The sequence below is a fragment of the Heterodontus francisci genome, chromosome 26 (assembly GCF_036365525.1).
Source record: "Heterodontus francisci isolate sHetFra1 chromosome 26, sHetFra1.hap1, whole genome shotgun sequence".
Taxonomy (NCBI): domain Eukaryota; kingdom Metazoa; phylum Chordata; class Chondrichthyes; order Heterodontiformes; family Heterodontidae; genus Heterodontus; species Heterodontus francisci.
Genome location: NC_090396.1, coordinates 7,838,335 through 7,855,433, shown reverse-complemented (window position 1 = coordinate 7,855,433; position 17,099 = coordinate 7,838,335). Strand labels below are relative to the sequence as shown.

General features: G+C 47.9%; 1 protein-coding gene and 1 long non-coding RNA gene across 2 annotated transcripts in view; both read left to right on the top strand.

The window, feature by feature from the left end:
• Positions 1-437: 437 nt before the first annotated feature.
• LOC137384524 (uncharacterized) lies at positions 438-7,050 on the top strand. Its single transcript, XR_010977595.1, has 3 exons — positions 438-592; positions 6,723-6,833; positions 6,931-7,050. It is a non-coding gene; the product is annotated as an uncharacterized lncRNA (long non-coding RNA).
• Positions 7,051-10,369: 3,319 nt separating this feature from the next.
• The window catches only part of LOC137384523 (protein HEATR9-like), a 218,387-nt gene continuing 211,657 nt past the window's right edge, over positions 10,370-17,099 (top strand). Inside the window, exon 1 of the mRNA XM_068058661.1 lies at positions 10,370-10,428. The gene's annotated coding sequence lies outside the window, so the exon portion shown is untranslated. The remainder of the gene's footprint in view (positions 10,429-17,099) is intronic.

The window sequence follows — 17,099 nt, the reverse complement described above, 5'->3', positions numbered from 1 at the left end:
TCCGGTTTCCTCCCACATGCCAAAGACTTGCAGGTTGATAGGTTAATTGGCCATTATAAATTGCCCCTAGTATAGGTAGGTGGTAGGGAAATATATAGGGACAGGTGGGGATGTAATAGGAATATGGGATTAGTGTAGGATTAGTATAAATGGGTGGTTGATGGTCGGCACAGACTCGGTGGGCCGAAGGGCCTGTTTCAGTGCTGTATCTCTAAACTAAACTAAACTAAATCACTTATCTTTTTCAAGGCAGGACAATGGAAATACTGACCTTTATGGTCCGTCATGTTAATCTATGTGACACCTTCAGCTGCTCCGTACATTACAGTTACACTGACTGACTTTACAAGCCTGGCAGTAAAGTTTCACTCTCACTTCACCCTCTTATGTTATTAACTTTCCACAGGTGGATTCTGACTACTGGTGCAAACACTAAACCTAAAGCTGGTAAACGTGTAATTAGCTGCGGAGAGGATTCTCAAGAAAATTGATGACAGAGACTCCCAGGATTGACAGCACTTCAGGAGCCAGACTTACCATGAGAATCGTCAGCTAGGCGAGGCTATGTCGCCATAGCAACAACATAACAATTGTATGTGCTGCATTTAATATTCAGGACTTCCGACAATTCTTTTATGTTTGACTTGTATCCAATGGTGATGGTGGGAGGGGGTGGGACAGTATGTTAAGTATCTTTCAAATCTGCATTCAGATCTAACCCAAACTGAATGGGTGAAGGTCTCCCTCCTCTGCTGACTGTAAAGATCTGACGGGGAACAAGTTTGAACAGGCCCAAACCAGATCAAATAGGTGAGAGCACACAACTCAAAACCCTTCCTATTTTCACAACAATCAGCATTTCATTGTCAAACTCACTGGAGAGGCTGATGTGAATGGAAATATCACATTGCTGCAATAGAGGCCATTCACCTGAGGTTGGAAAAAAAAGCACATTGTCGGGACAGTGTAGAAGGAGCCTTACTCTATATCTAACCCATATTTTTTCTTTTTTAATTCAATAAAACTCAAATTAAAATGCAATTTTCATCATCTACGATGCACTCCAGCCCCTGCAGTGGCCACTGGTCGCGGAAGGCCTCAAATGAACCGGTGGACACCACATGCTCCTTTTCCAGGGACACCAGGGCATGAACGTAACCTCGGGAGAAGGGCAGGCATTCGGGGCGGACGGATCCCCTGATGACCTGCTATCTGGTCCTGTGAATTGTCCCCTTGGCCAGGCCCAGGAGCAGACCAATGAGATTCTCCTCCTGCCCCCCGCCCCCCCCCCCCCCGCCTCTGCACCGGGTGCCCAAAGATTAGGAGGTTGGTGCTGAAGTGCAACCAAAACTTGAAGCATAGAAACATAGAAAATAGGAGCAGGAGTAGGCTATTCGGCCCTTCGAGCCTGCTCCGCCATTCATTATGATCATGGCTGATCATCCAACTCAGTAGCCTGTTCCCGCTTTCCCCCACATACCCTTTGATCCCTTTAGACCCAAGAACTATATCTAACTGCTTGAAAACATACAATGTTTTGGCCTCCACTGCTTTCTGTGGTAACGAATTCCACAGACTCACCACTCTCTGGGTGAAGAAATTTCTCCTCATCTCAGTCCTGAAAGGTTTACCCCGAATCCTTAGACTATGAGCCCTGGTTCTGGACTCCCCCGCCATCGGGAACATCCTTCCTGCATCTAACCTGTCAAGCCCTGTTCGAATTTTATAGGTTTCTATGAGATCCCTCCTCACTCTTCTGAACTCCAGTGAATATAATCCTAACCGACTCAATCTCTCCTCATACGTCAGTCCTGCCATCCCAGGAATCAGTCTGGTAAACCTTCGCTGCACTCCCTCTATAGCAAGAATATCCTTCCTCAGATAAGGAGACCAAAACTGCACACAATATTCCAGGTGTGGCCTCACCAAGGCCCTGTATAATTGCAGCAAGACATCCCTGCTCCTGTACTCGAATCATCTCACTGTGAAGGCCAACATATCATTTGCCTTTTTTACGCCCTGTTGCACCTGCATGCTTACCTTCAGCGACTGGTGTACGGCAACACCCAGGTCTCGCTGCATATTCCCCTCTCTCAGTTTATAGCCGTTCAGATAATAATCTGCCTTTCTGTTTTTGCTACCAAAGTGGATAACCTCACATTTATCCACATTATACTGCATCTGCCATGCATTTGCCCACTCACTCAACTTGTCCAAATCACCCTGAAGCCTCTCTGCATCCTCCTCACAACTCACCCTCCCACCCAGTTTTGTGTCATCTGCAAATTTGGAGATATTACATTTCGTTCCCTCATCTAAATCATTAATATATATTGCGAATAGCTGGGGTCCTAGCACCGATCCCTGCGGTACCCCACTAGTCACTGCCTGCCAACTAATTTTCTATCCATCGCAATACACTACCCCCAATCCCATGCGCTTTAATTTTACACACTAATCTCTTATGTGGGACTTTGTCGAAAGCCTTCTGAACGTCCAAATAAACCACATCCACTGGCTCCCCTCATCAACTCTACCAGTTACATCCTCAAAGAATTCTAGTAGATTTGTCAAGCATGATTTCCCTTTCGTAAATCCATGCTGACTCTGTCCGATTCTCCCACTGTTCTCTACGTGCTCTGCTACAAAATCTTTGATAATGGACTCTAGAATTTTCCCCACTACTGACGTCAGGCTGACTGGTCAATAATTCCCTGTTTTCTCTCTACCTCCCTTTTTAAATAGTGGGGTTACATTAGCTACCCTCCAATCTGTAGGAACTGTTCCAGAGTCTATAGAATCTTGAAAAATGACCACCAATGCATCCACTATTTCTAGGGCCATTTCCTTAAGTACTCTGGGATGCATACCATCAGGCCCTGGGGATTTATCGGCCTTCAATCCCATCAATTACCCCAACACCATTTCTCTACTAATACTGATTTCCTTCAGTTCCTCTCTCTCACTAAACCCTGTGTTCCCCAATATCTCTGGTATGATATTTGTGTTCTCCTTTGTAAAGACAGAACCAAAGTATGCATTTAGTTGGTCAGCCATTTCTTTATTCCCCACAATAAATTCTCCTATTTCATGTGTAAGGGACCTACATTTGTCTTCACTAATCTTTTCCTCTTCACGTACCTATAGAAACTTTTACTGTCAGTTTTTATGTTCCCTGCAAGCTTGCTCTCGTACTCTATTTCCCCCTTTTGAATCAATCCCTTGTTCCTCCTTTGCTGAATTCTAAACTGCTCAAATACTCGAACAGGGGCTGGAACCTCGTACACTCATATAAACATGGAAGATGGACTCGTCCAGGCCGCAGAAATTATAGACGCCCTGGGAGTCCGTGAACCTACTTAAAAGTCTATTGCATGGGACTGCCCTGCGCAGCAATCTCCACCCCAGGTCCCTACTGTAAAGGGGAAGGACTTCCGCGTAGAGAGACCTCCGCCGGGGTTTCCCCTCACTGCCAGATGGCATCATGCCCACAGCGTGTCTGGGCAGCCGACGAGGACGACGAAATAGAGAGTGTGCAGGAGCAGCCTGTACAGGAAACGCCTCCGCGCAGTGTGGAAAGGCACGGAGGGCATTTCCAAGCGCATCTTGGACCGGCTTCCAAAGAGGGTTTCAGGGCCTGGGTCTGTTGAGCAGTTCCGGCCGAGCAGGGACAGTTTGGCCGGGAGTGCTATACTCTCCCGAGCCCCCTCGACATCCACAGTGAGGGATGTCCCAGAGATTTCGGCTACTCCTCCACCTGTCCATCCATCCCCTGATCCAGACAGCCAGGGCCCTCTCCTCCGCCAGTCGCCAATGCACACCTTCTGGGAGGACACTCAACATACAGGTATCTCTGAGGGTTCAAAGGCGGAGAATTGCAGCCTCAGTGCGGGGACACACCAATGACTGGCCGCCCTCCTCAATCAGGAGACTCAGGACCGCGGCAAAGACCCAGTGTTTCCTCTTACCCCAGAAGAAATCTTTCAGCTTCTTCTGGATCTTGGTGGCAAATGCAGGGGTGGAGGAGAGGGCAAGGCCCTGAAGGGTTGGCCATCCCAGCTAAAATCTGGTCCCAATAAGGATGTACCCGACCTAGTTGTGATTGAAATTACTGCCCTGCCTGCTGCGCCTGTGGGCACTGGTGGAGCGGGAGATGGTCTCCTCTCTCCGCCTCTGGTCCGGGTTCCAGCTGGATTTCCGGAGTCGGGAACTACCATCTCCCCTGGCCGCTCACTGGCCTTGGAATAGAGGTGGAGCTGGGTCCTGAACCGCTGGCGCCCATAGGCTGCAGTTCCATAGAAGAACCCAGAGCGGACTTCTCCACCAATGATCCTGGGAGTGAGATCGTGACGGAGGTGAGACCAGCTGGCGCGGCTGGGATTTCCACCCCACCATGTGTATTGGGTGTGTTGGCTGCTTGCAGTGACAACCCGGAGGAGGATGGGGACTCTGTGTGGGGCGTGGAGGACAATCTTGAATCCATCGCCAGTGAGACGGTGGACTCCCTCATGCCTGCTACCGTGTCTCCTCTTATCCCCACTGTGGAACTCCGGGACTTCCTTGCTGCCTGCAGGGGTTGCCGCAATAAAGTTCAGCTGGCCCTCAGCCGGTGGTCGAATCTGGTGCTGATAATCTGGTCCGTCCGTGCTACCCTCAAGAAGTGGGGAAAGGGCGCGGGCGTGAAACTGGTTGAGAGGCGCCGGTTCCAAGTGTTCCTCAATGGGTTGCTGGAGGAGTGGAAGGAGAGGTGCACTTCCACTCCCTCTTCACACAAAGGTATTGGTGACGGGTTTCAAAGTACCTTTGACATGAAGATGACCATAGCCAGTCTCAACATCAACGGCAGCAGGGCGTCTCACCGCAGATTTCACAATCTCTCAGCCCTCAGGGAAGGGAAATATGCAGTGAGCTTTCTGTAGGGCACACACACACACACAGACACACACACACACAGACACACACACACCAAAAAATAGAGATTCTCGCTTTAGAGCTCTTTTACAAAATCAAACAAAAAAGAATACTTTGGCCAAATACTTGCTAATTCTTGAAGAAAAAAGAGAAGATATGGAAAGATGTCAGGTGTCCTTTTTGTTTTGTCTGGGTATATGGTGACGGGTCACTGAGATACTTTTCTGGAGCGATTCATTCAGCCTGTGTCGAGGATTTCTCCAGCAAGTTTTTCCAGCATCTCAGGAGAAATGCGGCAACAGGGGTTTCAATCAGGCCTTTCAGGAGGAATGCAGCATCAATTGCAGTGCATCTTACACTCACTTCTGAGATTTTCTCAAAGAGATGGAAAAGGCTACGTTGGGGGTTTGTCCTTGGCAGGTTGATTTCTGTAACTCCTTTTCAAAAAACTGTCCATACCCCAACTGATTGTCCAAAGCAAAACCAAAACAAAATCTCAAGAGTCAAGTCTCCTGACCTCTATCAATCTTGACCTGTCAAGGACTCTGTAAACATCTTCCCCATGTAAAAAAGTCCCCCCCCACTGGGTACTCCATTAGCTGTGGACTCTGACAGTGATAGTGATCTTGCTAACTCCAATAGCTCTGACAACTTTCTGCCTTTCGCCAGTGCTGTTTGGCGTAATTGACTGGAGAGACAGCCCTCGATTATTTGTGTTTTGATTTCCCGTTCAACATCACTAAAGTCCCATTTGGTTGCTAGTTGCCTCAATTGCATGCAATATTGGTCAGTTGATCATTTGCTTCTTGCTTCGTGCATCAGAAATCAGTGGTTTTATATATGGTGTTTCTCGTGGATGTGAAGTAAGTTGTGAGTATATATTTTACTGAGTTGTAGTCATTTTGCTCTGGCATAATTGTCTAAAAAATTTCTTTGAATTGTTCAGCTCCATGGTGTAATGGAAGGACATTTTCCCTGTGTTGTCTGTGATTGTGAAACCTGCCATCGTGCCTTTGCCACCTTTGCCAATGCGGGATACAGATGATGACTCTGAATGCACATGAAAAGGTGATAGATTGGCCATTGACAACACCCATATTAGTCAGCAACATAGTGATAAAGGATCCAGGATCGTGCTCCTTTTGAGAGGAAACTTCATTGCAATGATCCGAGATTATATATTTTTTTCGTCAGATGGTTATTTTGGAGAGATCATAGTATACACTGTACACGCTACCTGTGTGTCACTCTAATACAGTCTTCAACCTAAAATACTCTCTTCAGAAACCTTCCAAAAATTTCATACCTGAAAGCACTGTTTTGTGTTTTTCACCATCCATTTTCTATTTGCCTCTTCGCTGTTGTGATGTTCTCAGGATTGGAGCAAGGTTTAGCCTAGTTTAGTAAGAAGTACGAGGCAAAGACTGAGACAGCACTTCTTTATTCTGTTCGACTTTCACTTCCGGGTCTGCCTGCTGGTTCCTGTGTACGTGACAGCCTCAAGTGAACAATATGTACAATCTAACTCTCAAAACACTACACATGTATAAAGAAACTGTTAGGGGTCCTGGAGGAGTGGTGTCTCGCAATGTTTGTACATAATCAGTCCAAATTTTATACAAAGAGATGGCGAGATTGTCAGTGCCTTGGAACTGGATGACAGTATTAATCTCTCAGGCTCACAACTCCCATAAGAGGAAGCATCTTCAGTTGAGTTAAGCACTTAATAAAATCGAATCACTTTGCTTTTGTGCATTTCAACATTTGTAAAATTCTATGACTAAATCTTATCCTTGTCTTCCATCCTTCAGTGTATGAAGAACAAGGAGTTCCTGTCGAAGGCGATCAAGATCTCTCAGCAGAGGTCACTCCTGTTGAATGATTGAAATAAAGAAAAAAGAATAATTATTAAATTACTGAAGGTAAATAGATAATGACACCATTCAGATTGTTTACTGAATCCAATCTGAGATATGAGGAAAAATGAAGCTAAAGGTCTGATTTTCCTGGACAATCTAGCCCAGCATAGACTCAGGTGAGGGAAGGGGATGCTCGATGGTACCCAATCAGCAGGTACAACACCATAAACTCACACCACAAGCAGCATCAGCCATGACATGGAGGATCCGTGATATCACAATGAAGCAGCAGTTGTAACAAGCTGTGCCTCTGCTTCAACTCCAGAAACATGTGAGGTCGATAATAAACAGTGAGGTGAGTATGAATGAAGGATCCAGGCTCAGCTCTGGATTAACTTCCAGCTGGGAATTTAATGAATTGTTTAGCTTGATGTTGCTGTTATCTGATTTAGTTAAAGCATGAATGGTGAGAGGTGACACTGGCAGGGTTGTATTTAGAGTTCATTGATCTTGGTCCCCAATCGTATTGATCCTGGTTTGTGTTGATCCCAGTGTGTCTCCACCCTCGCTTATATTGATCCTGACACTAATCCCACTGGAACTTGCAAGACTACGGAGATGGAGCAGGGAATGGGGCTGACTGGGTTGCTCGAAGAAAACTGACCTGGTCTTGATGAGCAGAATGGCCTCCTTCTGTGTTGTAATGACTCCATGATCACTGCTGGTGCTAATCATTACTGACAGAGATCACTGGGTTAGATTTTTGGCTTTCTTTCTATTGAAATCGATGTAATGAAAATTGGTTGGACTCTTATCAGCCCTACATTGGGAGGCAGGGAAGACAACAATCTAACACAAGTATTTGAGATGTGTCCAGGCCAAGGTTGTGTACAGAAACGGAAAAGGATTTCTTCTGTTGTATTTACTTGCCCTGGCACTGCCCAATTCACTTTCACAGTAGGCCTGCAGGACTGGTCATGTCCCTTTAGTAACTGGTGAGTGAACTGTAACCCCAGGACCTGACCCTGCTCAAAACTTTGATCATTGCACCCGATGTTCATACTTTAAAAAATACATTCTCGGGAAGTGGGTGTCGCTGGCAAGGCAACATTTATTGCCCATCTTTAATTGCTCTGGTGAGCCTGCTAGTAGTTTTGCACAGGAGAAGGCCATTCAGCCCCTCCAGCCTGTTCTGCCATGCACTGAGCTCATTGTTGATCTGTATCCTAGCTCCATCCACCCACCTTGGCTCCATATGCCTTCATACCTTTGTCCAGCAACAAGCTATCAACTTCAGATTTAAAATTATTAATTGAGACCCAGCATCTACTAGTTCTTGTGGGAGAGAGTTCCACACTTCCAGCCACTCTTGTACATGAAGAAGTGTTTCCTGCTCTCTTTCTCGGCGCACGATGAGACTCGGAAAAAAAACTTAGTGACATCATGGGAAATCTGCAAGGTGTTTGGTTGGGTGAGTAGCAGCTGTTACTGCATTTAAATAGCTCAAAAAAAGGGGAATGTTTTGTTGAAAAAAAATCTAGTGATAAGGTGAGTACTACTAAAGTGTTTTTTTTTAATTCACTGTAACTTATTAAGGACTTTAGATTGTAGTGGGTAGAGCAAGGCCCCTAGTGTAATTAGTATTTTTTGATTAAGGGAGTAATTAATTAACCTAAGGGTAAGCCATGACAGGAGAGCTCAGCCCTGTGATCTGCTCCTCCTGCGCTATGTGGGATATCAGGGTCACCTCCAGTGTCTCTGATGATCATGTGTGCATCTGCAGCTACTGACTACCAGCATTACGGAGCTGGAGCTGCGGGTGGATTCACTGTGGAGCATCCGCGATGCTGAGGACGTCGCGGATAGCACGTTTAGTGAGGTGGTCATATCGCAGGTAATGGCTGCACAGGCAGAAAAGGGATGGGTGACCACCAGACGGAGTAGTAGGCACAGGCAGGTAGTGCAGGAGTCCCCTGTGGCCATCCCCCTCTCAAACAGATATACCGCTTTGGATACTGTTGTGAGGGATGACGTCCCAGGGGAAAGCAGCAACAGCCAAGTTCGTGGCAGCACGGAGGGCTCTGCTGCAGAGCAGGGGAGGAAAAGGGGTGGAAGAGCTATAGTGATAGGGGATTCTATCGTAAGGGGTGCAGATAGGTGTTTCTGTGGCCGCAAATGAGACTCCAGGATGGTATGTTGCCTCCCTGGTGCTAGGGTCAAGCATGTCTCGGAGTGGCTGCAGGACATTCTGAAGGGGGAGGGTGAGCAGCCAGAGGTCGTGATACACATTGGTGCCAACGACATAGGAAGAAAGAGGGACGAGGTCCTGCAACAAGAATTTAGGGAGCTAGGTAGCAGATTAAAAAGCAGGACTTCAAAGGTTGTAATCTCTGGATTACTCCCTGTGCCACGTGCTAGTGGGTATAGGAATAGGAGAATAGAGCAAATGAATGCGTGGCTGAGGTGATGGTGCAGGAGGGAGGGCTTTAGTTTCCTGAATCACTGGGTCTGTTTCTGGTGAATGTGGGACCTGTACAAGTTGGACGGGTTGCACCTGAACCGGAACGGACCAACATCCTTGCTGGGAGGTTTACTAGTGCTGTTGGGGGGGGTGGTTTAAAGTAATTTGAAAGGAGAATGGGATACAGAGTGGAGATACAGTAGGGGGTGAGGCACAGTCAAATATAGAAGAGAAACTGAGTCAGTCTGGAAGGTGGAGACAATATAGACCTGTTCAGGCACAAGTGAAAAATGCAAGGCTGGATTGCATCTATTTTAATGCGAGGACTGCTCTGAGACATCCTTGACCCTAGCACCAGGAAGGCAACATACCATCCTGGAGTCTCGTTTGCAGCCACAGAAACACCTGTCTATTCCCCTTACAATTGAATCCCCGATAACTATTGCATTCCCACACATTTTACTCCTCCTCTGCGCAGCAGAGCCAACCGTGGTGCAACGAATTGAGCTGTTGCTGCTTTCCCCTGAGAGGCCATTCCCCCCAACAGTATCCAAAGCAGTATATCTGTTTTGCAGGGGAATAGCCACAGGAGATTCCTGCACTGCCTGCCTAGTTCTCTTGCTCTGCCTGATGGTCACCCATTCCCTTCCTGCCTGTGGAGTCTGAGCCTGCGGTGTGACCACCTCTCTATACATGCTATCCATGATACTCTCTGCCTCGTGGATGCTCCACAGTGTTCCCAGTCACCGCTCCAGCTGTGAAACCCAGGCTTCCAGGAGCTGCAGCTGGAGACACTTTTTGCACACATGCCGGTCCCGGCCACTGGAAATGTTCCCGGCTTCCGACAAGGAGCACAAGGAGCACACCACGGCTTTGAGCCCTCCTGCCACGACGTAACCCTTTAAATTAAACCTTTTGGAAGATCTTAATGTTCAATAATAACAGTTGCTCTAGGGCCCTTCCTCCCTGGTCCTTGTTACTACAGAACTCCCTAAAAAAAAAAGCACTACTTACTTTATTTGAAATAAACTTTAAACTTTTCTTATCTTAGATACTCACCCAGCTATTTGTAGCTATTCCCGAACAGCAGTGACTCACCAACCAATCACCTTGCAGCTCTCCTGTGACATTACTGTTAGCTTTTTTTTCAAAACTCTGGTGCGCTGGAAGAGCTCCTCTCCTCTCCACTCCCGGAAGGTAAGAAACTGGGCCTCGATCCTCGGGCAGATTTATCTTCTCCGCTCTCGGCGTTCTGCCCACAGGTCCACTCCGCTCCTCTCCTCTCCACTCCCGGAAGGTAAGAAACTGGGCCTCGATCCTCGGGCAGATTTATCTTCTCCGCTCTCGGCGTTCTGCCCACAGGTCCACTCCGCTCCTCTCCTCTCCACTCCCGGAAGGTAAGAAACTGGGCCTCGATCCTCGGGCAGATTTATCTTCTCCGCTCTCGGCGTTCTGCCCACAGGTCCACTCCGCTCCTCTCCTCTCCACTCCCGGAAGGTAAGAAACTGGGCCTCGATCCTCGGGCTCGATTTATCTTCTCCGCTCTCGGCATTCTGCCCACAGGTCCTCTCCGTTCCTCTCCTCTCCACTCCTGGAAGGTAAGAAACTGAGCTTCGATCCTCGGGCTCGATTTATCTTCTCCGCTCTCGGCGTTCTGCCCACAGGTCCTCTCCGCTCCTCTCCTCTCTGCTCCCGGAAGGTAAGAAACTGGGCCTCGATCCTCGGGCTCGATTTATCTTCTCCGCTCTCGGCATTCTGCCCACAGGTCCTCTCCGTTCCTCTCCTCTCCACTCCTGGAAGGTAAGAAACTGAGCTTCGATCCTCGGGCTCGATTTATCTTCTCCGCTCTCGGCGTTCTGCCCACAGGTCCTCTCCGCTCCTCTCCTCTCTGCTCCCGGAAGGTAAGAGACTGGGCCTCGATCCCCGGGCTCGATTTATAGGCTCCGCTCTCGGCGTTCTCCCCAGAGGTCCACTCCACTCCTCTCCTCTCTGCTCCCAGATGGTAAGAGCAATTAGGAAGGCAAATGGTATGTTGGCCTTCATTGCAAGAGGATTTGAGTACAGGAGCAAGGATGTCTTACTACAATTATAGTGAGCACTTTTGGTCTCCTTATCTGAGGAAGGATGTTCTTGCCATGGAGGTAGTGCAAAGAAGATTTACTAAGCTGATTCCTGGGATGGCAGGATTGACATATGAGGAGAGATTGGGTTGACTAGGCCTATATTCACTGGAGTTTAGAAGAATGAGAGGGGATCTCATAGAATGCTACAAAATTCTAACAGGACTAGACAGGCTAGTGAGAGGGAGGATGTTCCCGATGGCTGGGGAGTCCAGAACCAGGGGTCACAGTCTCAGGATACAGGATATGCCATTTAGAACCGAGATGAGGAGCAATTTCTTCACTCAGAGGGTGGTGAACCTGTGGAATTCTCTACCGCAGAAGGAAGTGGAGGCCAAGTCAATAAATATATTCAAGAAGGAGACAGATGTATTTCTTAATGCCAAAGGGATCAAGGAATATGGGGAGAAAGCAGGAACAGGGTACTGAATTAGACCATCAGCCATGATCTTTTTTGAATGGTGGAGCAGGCCCGAAGGGCTGAATGGCCTACTCCTGCTCCTATTTTCTATGTTTCTGTGTGTGTGTGTCTCTCTCTCTCTCTGTCTCTTGCTCTCTCTCTCTGTCTCTCTCGCTCTCTCTCTGTCTCTCTCGCTCTCTCTCTCTGTCTCTCTCTCCCTCTTTGTCTGTCTCTCCCTCTCTGTGTGTCTCTGTGTGTGTGTGTGTGTGTCTCTCGCTCTCTGTGTGTGTGTGTATCTCTCCCTCTCTGTGTGTCTCTCTCTCTCTCTCTGTGTCTCTTGCTCTGTGTGTGTGTGTGTGTCTCCCTCTCTGTGTGTCTCTCTCTCTCTCTTTGTGTCTCTCTCTCTCTCTCTGTGTCTCTCTCTCTCTCTGTTCTCTCTCTTTGTCTGTCTCTCCCTCTCTGTGTCTCTCTCTCTCTATCTCTCTCTGTGTCTCTTGCTCTGTGTGTGTGTGTGTCTCTCTCTCTCTCTCTGTGTTCTCTCTCTTTGTCTGTCTCTCCCTCTCTCTGACAGTTGCAGGAAGCGGAAACGCTCAGCACAGCAGCTTTTTGGTTCATAATTTTTCTTCATAAATCACGCTGGGTTTCACAGCTGACAAGTGCTGGGAGTGGGAACAGCCGTTTCCCATCTTCGGACAGATTCGGGGTTTTTCTGGTAGCCTTTTATAAAAAGTCACAAAACCCTGAATCTGTCCAAAGTTGGGAAATGGCTGTTACTGCTCTCATGCAGGACCTGTCAGCTGTGAAACTGACAGCGCCATGTTTTAAAAAGCAGGTCTGGAAGAAGAAGGCAATGGGAAATTTCTCATCTCTGCAATACATCCGCGGGTCATTGGAAACCTTTGATGGGCCGGATCCTGGCCCGCGGACTGTATGTTGGACAACCCTTCTATAGGCCTTACATTATAGGACAGCCCTGTCAGCCAAGTAACTAATCTGGTGAACATACGTAACTCTGCAGATGTCACATATTAATTGGGAGATGTACCTCAACCATAAGGGGTACCACGCCCTGAATGTGCAGTTAGTGTGCAACCATACACAGAACATCATGTTGGTGAATGCCTGTTATCCTGGCAGCAGCCACAAAGCTTCCATCCTGATCCAGCTGGCTGTACCTGCCAAATTCGAGCCTCCATGACAAACCAGAAGCTGGTTACTTGGTGACCAGAGCTACACCTTCTCCACCTGGTTCATGACTCCCCTCCACCAGCCGAGCAAACATGAACAATGCACCTATAATGAGAGCCATGCAGCCACCAGGAATATTGTGGAATAGACCATCAGTATTCTGAAACAATGGTTCCACTGTCTGAATCACACAGGAGGAGCTCTCCAGCATTCACTGTGTTCCGACCAGGTGAGAAAGGTGTCGAGGGTTCCCTCTCAGCCTTCACCTGGTCTTATTGTAATGGGGTTTATTTTTAAACACACTGTGTTTTTAGCTCTCCCTCGGTGAATCCTTGTTCACTGCTTTCCAATTATAAGGCAAAGAAACCAGCACAAACAGGCTTTCTTAGGTTTAAAGAAGAAAAGTTGAAATTTATTAAACTTAAACCCTAATTTGGTTAATGCCTATGGACACATGACGCACCCACGCTAGCCTGCATATGCAATACACACATGCAAATAGAGATAGGGAGGTGGTGGAGTAGTCACTGGACTAAAGGCCTGCTACCCGACCCAAACCCGACGGGCCTCGACAACATGTGTCGGGTTTGGGTCGGGTCAGGCCGCTTTTCCGGGTCTGGCCTGCGGGCTCGGGGTCGGACCGGGTCCGGGTCCGGGTCCGGGTCCGGGTCGGACACACACAGCAAGAATTGCAGGTAAGGGTTAAAAGTTAAAAACTTCCCAGATCTGCGAGTCCGTGACATCAAGCAGGGAAACTGAGTCTGTGCAGTGAGCGTGTGAGCGTCTCTATGATGTCATCATGCTCATGCTGCAGCTTCCTGCAGATTCCGAGTCAGAAGGCAAGTAAAGGGAACATTCCGGTGGTCGGCTTGGGCTTGGGCTTGGGCTCAGGTCAGGTCGGGGGGAAAATGGAGGGACTCGGGCCGGGTCGGGCCCAGGTCCGATGTGGTTCCGTTGGGGTTGGGACGAGTTTTTTTTTTGTGACCTGAGCAGGCCTTTACACTGGACTAGTGACCCAGAGACCCAGGGTATTTCTCTGGGGACATGGGTTCGAATCCCACCACAGCAGAAGGTGGAATTTGAATTCAATTAATAAATCTGGAATTAAAAGCTAGTTTAATGATGGCCATGAAACCATTGTCGATTGTTGTAAAAACCCATCTGGTTCACTAATGTCCTTCAGTGAAGGAAATTTGCTGTCCTTACCTGGTCTGGCCAACATGAGACTCTAGACCCACAGCAATGTGGTTAACTCTTACATGCCCTCTGAAATGGCCTAGCAAGCCACTCAGTTGTACCTAACTGCTACGAAGTCAATAAAAAGGAATGAAACCGGACGGACCACCCGGCATCGACCTAGGCACCGGAAACGACAACAGCAAACCCAGCCCTGTCGACCCTGCAAAGTCCTCCTTACTAACAACTGGGGGCTTGTGCCAAAGTTGGGAGAGCTGTCCCACAGACTAGTCAAGCAACAGCCTGACATAGTCATACTCACGGAATCATACCTTACAGACAATGTCCCAGACACTGCATTACCATCCCCGGGTATGTCCCACCGGCAGGACAGACCCAGCAGAGGTGGCGCACAGTGGTCTACAGTAGAAAGGGAGTTATTCTTGGAGTCCTCAACATCAACTCCAGACCCCATGAAGTCTCATGGCATCAGGTCACACATGGGCAAGGAAACCTCCTACTGATTACCACCTACCGCCCTCCCTCAGCTGATGAGTCAGCACTCCTCCATGTTGAAAACCACTTGGAGGAAGCACTGAGGGGGGCAAGGGCGCCGAGTGGCTCGGTAGCACCACTACTGACCGAGCTGGTTGAGTCCTAAAGGACATATCTGCTAGACTGGGTATGCAGCAGGTGGTGAGAGAACCAACATGAAGGAAAAGCATACCTGACCTAGTCCTCACCAATCTGCCTGCTGCTGATGCATCTGGCCATGACTGTATTGGTAGGAGTGACCACCGCACAGTCCTTGTGGAGTTGAAGGATTGAGGATACCCTCCATCGTGTTGTGTGGCACTACCACCATGCTAAGTGGGATAGATTTCGAACAGATCTAGCAATGCAAAACTGGGCATCCATGAGGCGTTGTGGGCCATCAGCAGCAGCAGAATTGTACTCAACCACAATCTGTAACCTCATAGCCCGGCATATCCCCCACTCTACCATTACCATCAAGCCAGGAGACCAACCCTGGTTCAATGAATAGTGCAGGAGGGCATGCCAGGAGCAGCACCAGGCATACCTCAAAATGAGGTGTCAATCTGGTGAAGATACAACACAGGACTATCTGCGTGCCAAACTGCATAAGCAGCATGCAATAGACAGCTAAGCAATCCCATAACCAACGGATTAGATCTAAGCTCTGCAGTCCTGCCACATCCAGCTGTGAATGGTGGTGGATAATTAAACAACTAACTTCCAAACCCGCGACCTCTACCAACTGGAAGGACAAGGGCAGCAAATGCATGGGAACACCACCACCTGCAAGTTCCCCTCCAAGTCACACACCATCCTGACTTGTAACTGTATCGCCGTTCCTTCACTGTCGCTGGGTCAAAATCCTGGAACTCCCTTTCTAACAGCACTGTGGGTCTACCTACTTCACATGGACTGCAGTGATTCAAGAAGGCAGCTCACCACCACCTTCTTATGGGCAATTAAGGAGGGGCAATAAATGCTGGCTTTGCCAGCGATGCCCACATCCCATGAATGAATTTTAAAAAAAAGAAAAGAGCAGAAAAAAAATAAAGTGGAAAAGTTTGAGGCAATATCTGAAGAGTTTTTTGTTACGGTTCTTTGAGCTCACTGTGGAGTCCTTGATTGTAGGTAGATCTTGCTTTTTGTTGGGGCCCAGTATTCTTCTTAAACCTTGTTCGCTGTCGGAGACCTTTCTGTCAAGGGGTTCATGTGTCTTTAGTAGATTCAGAGGCTTGTGAGAAAGAGATGGGAGCAGACAGGAGAGATCTCAGTCCAGGAGCAAACCGACAATCTCAGTCCAAACGCTTTGTACAATTCAGAAAACCTAGGTTGCCAATCAGGTTAGTCATGTATACAAGAATAAAGGAGTCTTGTTACAATTGTACAGGGCTTTGGTGAGATCACAATTGGAATACTGTTCACAGTTTTGGACTCCGTATCTAAGGAAGGATATACCGGTATTGAAGGTGGTACAACGAAGGTTCACTAGGTTGGTTCCTGGGTTGAGGGGGTTGCCCTATGATGAGAGGCTGAGTAAATTGTGCCTATACTCTCTGGAGTTTAGAAGAATGAGAATGAGATGTCATTGAACATATAAGATTCTGAAGGGGCTTGACGGTAGACGCTGGAGAATCTAGCACACGGATACACAGTCTCTTACCTTCTTCACCAATCTCCCATGCAGGACCTTATCAAAGCCTTACTGAAGTCCATGTGCACTACATGTACTGCTTTACCCTCATATACATGCCTAGTCACCTCCTTGAAAAATTCAATTAAGTTTGTTAGACACGATCTGCCCCTGACAAAGCCATGCTGACTGTCCCTGATTAATCCCTGCCTCTCCAAGTTGAGATTAATCCTGTCTCTCAGAATTTTTTCCAATAGTTTCCCTACCACACTGGCCTGTAATTACCTGGTTTATCCCTACTACACTTCCTGAATAATGGTACCATATTCGCTGTCCTCCAATCCTCTGGCACTTCTCCTGTGGCCAGAGAGGATTTGAAAATTTGTGTCAGAGCCCCTGCTATCACCTCCCTTGCCTCATATAACAGCCTGGGATACATCTCATCTGGGCCTGGGGTTTATCCACTTTTAAGCTCACTAAAACAGCTAAGGCCTCCTCCCTTTCAATGCTAATTTGTTCAAGTATATCACAATCCCCCTCCCTGATCTCTACACCTACATCGTCCTTCTCCATAGTGAACACAGATGAAAAGTAATTATTTAAAACCTCACCTATGTCCCCTGGCTCCACACACAGATTGCCACTTTGGTCCATAATGGGCCCTACTCTTTCCCTGGTTATCCGCTTTCCGTTAATATACTTATAAAACGCCTTGGGATTTCCTTTATCTTGCCCGCCAGTGTTTTTTCATGTCCCCTCTTCGCACTCCTACATGGATTTTAGCATGGCTTTTGAACAGGTCCCACATGGCAGACTA